At 39.8% G+C, this 4,595-nt stretch overlaps 1 protein-coding gene across 1 annotated transcript in view; it reads right to left on the bottom strand.

Moving 5' to 3' along the window:
• The window catches only part of LOC106513931 (interleukin-18 receptor 1), a 43,153-nt gene extending 40,925 nt beyond the window's left edge, over positions 1-2,228 (bottom strand). Inside the window, exon 1 of the mRNA XM_014002993.1 lies at positions 2,106-2,228. The gene's annotated coding sequence lies outside the window, so the exon portion shown is untranslated. The remainder of the gene's footprint in view (positions 1-2,105) is intronic.
• Between the last annotated feature and the right edge of the window lie 2,367 nt (positions 2,229-4,595).

The following is a 4,595-nucleotide window of genomic DNA, read 5'->3' as shown; positions in this document are numbered from 1 at the left end:
GAGGTACTGGTTATCCTGACCAACAGATGAGGTATCCTGGTTATCCTGACCAACAGATGAGGCACTTGTTATCCTGACCAACAGATGAGGTACTGGTTATCCTGGTTATCCTGACCAACAGATGAGGTACTGGTTATCCTGGTAATCCTAACCAACAGATGAGGTACTGGTTATCCTGGTTATACTAACCAACAGATGAGGTACTGGTTATCCTGGTAATCCTAACCAACAGATGAAGTACTGGTTATCCTAAACAACAGATGAGGTACTGGTTATCCTGGTTATCCTGACCAACAGATGAGGCACTTGTTATCCTGACCAACAGATGAGGTACTGGTTATCCTGGTTATCCTGACCAACAGATGAGGTACTGGTTATCCTGGTAATCCTAACCAACAGATGAGGTACTGGTTATCCTGGTTATCATAACCAACAGATGAGGTAATAACCATGTGACATGCCAGGTGGTGAGCGACAGTTACACACCTGTCATAAAAACAGTAAAAATGAGAATCTAAGTAATTGTCTGAAGAAGCAGAACCTTCAGGCTTTTAGTTGAGTTTATCCTGTGATTAAAGTCAGAACTTAAAATCTGACTCGTGTTCTGTTTATGTTTGAATAAACTCCACGACACTTCAGCTGAACTGTTTCCAGTCTGAGACAAGTCTGAACAGAAGAGATGGCAGAGTTCAGTCAGGTCATCAGTGGACAAAAACATCAACCAGATTATTTCTTTGGGTTTAATTTTAGTCTCTGATTATTTAAACTCAGATGTTTCTCAACCCCAGTCTGCAGCTGGACTTAAGTTTTTTCCGTTTGAGTCTGAACGTCTAAGGTTTCAGACTTTCATCTCATGAAATCGTTATTTTTAACTTTAAAAAATCAGACAAAGTGAAAAATAAAACTATTGTGGTCCTCTGAGAACAGAAGGATCTGCTGGAACAGGTCCAGTTCAGGTTTGACTCTCAGGTTTGAGGTCTTGCTGCTCTGGAGCAACACCTGTTGGTTTCTGTTAAAATGAGCCGAGTCTTTCCTGAACAACTTAAAGACAAACTGATGAAACAAGAAAATAACTTTATTACTGTTAAAACTTTATTACTGTTAAAACTTTATTACTGTTAAAACTTTATTACTGTTAAAACTTTACTGTTAAAAGTTTTAACAGTAAAGTTTTAACAGTAAATTTTTAACAGTAAAATTTTAACAGTAATAAAGTTTTAACTTAAAACTTTATTACTGTTAAAATTTTACTGTTAAAACTTTACTGTTAAAACTTTACTGTTAAAACTTTATTACTGTTAAAACTTTACTGTTAAAAATTTACTGTTAAAAATTTACTGTTAAAACTTTTCTTTTAAAACTTTATTACTGTTAAAACTTTATTACTGCTAAAATTTTACTGTTAAAACTTTACTGTTAAAACTTTACTGTTAAAACTTTATTACTGTTAAAACTTTATTACTGTTAAAATTTTACTGTTAAAACTTTATTACTGTTAAAACTTTATTACTGTTAAAATTTTACTGTTAAAACTTTACTGTTAAAACTTTATTACTGTTAAAACTTTACTGTTAAAACTTTACTTTTAAAACTTTATTACTGTTAAAATTTTACTGTTAAAACTTTACTTTTAAAACTTTATTACTGTTAAAACTTTATTACTGTTAAAATTTTACAGTTAAAACCTTATTACTGATAAAACATCCTGTCGGAGTAAAGACTTTCACATTATGTCTGATGAGGCACACTTCATGTTCTGCCTCCTCAAACACCCTTTGTGTCCCGCTGTCTTCATGGGGACTTTGCTTTGACTTCCATTAATTTTTCATTCATTTTTTAAACCTACCTCTCAACTTAGCCCTAACTCTAACTATTACTAGTCTAACCCTAACCTGAACCAAAACGTGACTCACACCAAACCTCTAAAGCTAACTAGTAGAGCTGCAAATAAGTGAAGACAATGAGAAAATGTCCTCCCTTCCTAAACATGTCCATACTTTGTTGGTTGAATCCATATGTCCTCACTCTGTATTAAACACACACACACACACACACACACACACACACACACACACACACACACACACACACACTGCTGTCATCACCTGGTAATAAACCTCGGGTCATGCTCTCTGCACTCGTCCTGCAGGTGTTCTGTGTCTCAGCTGAAGGATGAAGTCCACTGACGTCAAAGAGAACCTCTGGAGGGTCCGGACTGTCTGGAGGGTCCGGACTGTCCGGAGGTCCTGCAGCAGCGTCACTAACCTGATTAAAAGCACAACGTTTATTGTTACTGATTGATGAGAACAGCTGGGAGGAAAACAGCTGAGATTGGAGCTAGACCGTTTGGATCCATCAGAACTCTGCTCGACATGGAGAGAGAACTGATGGCTCCAGTGATGGACCCCTTCAGGAAGTAGCCCACACAGGACCAACCTGACCCCCCTGCCTCCCACCTCTAGAGGGTGGAGTCAGAGACAGACGTGTGATCCAAGTTCACACAGTGTCAACACGTCCAGAACTACAAGAAAAAATTAGACTCAAAAAGAAACTAAACTATTGTGGCATTATCACATCATGGAATCCATTAAAGACATAAAGAGTCCAGTTTAACACCCGTCCTTCCAGAACTCACCTGTTGAAGCAACATGGATTGTTTGGATGAGCAGCGGTCTGAAGCTGTCAGAAAGTGTGTCCAAATGTACGACTGGTCCAGTCAAACTTCAGAGTCAAACCACCAAACAGGAGTTCCGTGAAATCAGTGGCAGATTGGTAGATAATTGCTGGACGAAAGGGACGGAGTGGAGACCCCGACGGGATGAAGCCCATATGTGACCTGTACTGGAGTGAGAGGGGCTTATGAGGAGCTCTGCGTCGTGTCCCCACCATGTGACCATGGGTCAACGTCTTCATTTTCGCTCTCCGCCCTTTTCCGACATGCCCTGAGATTTGGAGGTTCAGATCCTCTCCCCAGTGGCTGCAGCAGTTTGCGTGATGACCACGTAGGATTACCTACGCTGCCACCTATTGGCAGGGGTGACTGTGGTAGAGTGGTTAGGGGAGTCGTCCTGGAACCGGAAGGTCGCCGGTTCAATCCCTGTCCAGTCGACTCAGTTGTTGTCCTTACCCACCTTGCCTACTGATGGTGGTCAGAGGGTCCGGTGGCACCTGTGTATGGCAGCCTCACCTCTGTCAGTGTGCCCCAGGGCAGCCGTGACTACAATGTAGTTTGCCATCATCAGTGTGTGCATGGGTGAATGTCTGTAGTGTGAAATGCTTTGAGTGTCCTGGATGGATAGAAAGGCGCTATATAATTACAGTCCATTTACCATTTACCTGTTTGCCCAGTTCAGCTGATGTTAACATTCTGCATACGGAAGTTTCACCAACGTCTTACTGGCAACGGGGGCGGTTGGGGTGGCCAAAGAAGCTTTTATAGAGGCCATGGACACCCCCTGACTCTACCCCTCCATCTTAGCTGCTTCCTACTTTGCTGTGAACATGTGAATTAATTTTATTTAGATTTAAATTAAAGTACTTTGTCTTTTAATCTTTAATGATTCTGGGACCTTAACCTAAAAGAACTGAGATAAATGTCCAACAGTATAGTTTTTGACAGGGCTGCACGATATACTGCATTAATATCGGTATCGGCCGATATGTAAAACTGGGCCAATACTAAAGTCAGATATTGATTTTCCACTTTTTATCCTTGTGTTTGTGTTTTGGGAGGGGAGCTGGTTGGTTGAGCAGCATCTGTTTGATCATGATAGTGATTCAACTAGATCTGTTACAAAAGGACAACTGATATTACCAACTTTTAAAGACCGTTACGGCCAGAGGTCTTTCTTCTATGTTTATACTAAAGCATGGAATGACATTCCTCAAAACATAAAGTCCATTTCAAAACTACAGCCCTTTAAGAAGAATCTTGTCTGCCATCTGCTGGACACTTTTTGTTGTGCTTATATTTAGACGTCCTATTTTGCAAATGCTGCCTTTTTGAAATTTGGTATGCTTGTTTGTCTTTGTGTTTATGGTGTATAATGATGTGATTGTGATGCTGTAATTCTGAGTGTTTTATGTGATGCAGAACAGGAACCTGCTGTAAAACTGCAATTATGCTGAGTCAGGCTTGATTTTTAATAATCTTTTCCAGTTAAATAAATAAATAAATCAAATCAATATTGATATTTCACAGCCAGTAATAACTGGAGTAGAGTCATGTCAGAGGTCTGGTCRTTAAGTTACAGTATCAAAAAAAGACCCAAGTGTGTTTGTGTAATATCCGTAAATATGTTATTGGCCATAACATCGACAACTAGAAAATTTCTGACGAAAYTTAAAAGGGGCTTGCCCAAGTGTGCCTAAGTTGAAACCAAAACTTGACCTATAGGAAACGAGAAATCCCTAAGAACTGCCTAATTGCGCCCTCTGCTGGTCCGGGTGTCCAAAAGTCGGGACGTGTGCAGCGGTCGGTTTTTCGTTAATTTCTCCGCAGTAGTAATTCGAATCAAAAAGTTGTTGAATAGCACACATCTCCACTCCAAGACGATCATTTTTTATAAACTTTGTGGGGGTACATGCTCCGGTTC

This window comes from Austrofundulus limnaeus, unplaced genomic scaffold (assembly GCF_001266775.1).
Source record: "Austrofundulus limnaeus strain Quisiro unplaced genomic scaffold, Austrofundulus_limnaeus-1.0 Scaffold16, whole genome shotgun sequence".
In the NCBI taxonomy this organism is placed as follows: Eukaryota; Metazoa; Chordata; class Actinopteri; order Cyprinodontiformes; family Rivulidae; genus Austrofundulus; species Austrofundulus limnaeus.
The sequence above is the reverse complement of the archived record's forward strand: the minus strand, read 5'-3'. Positions and strand labels throughout refer to the sequence as shown.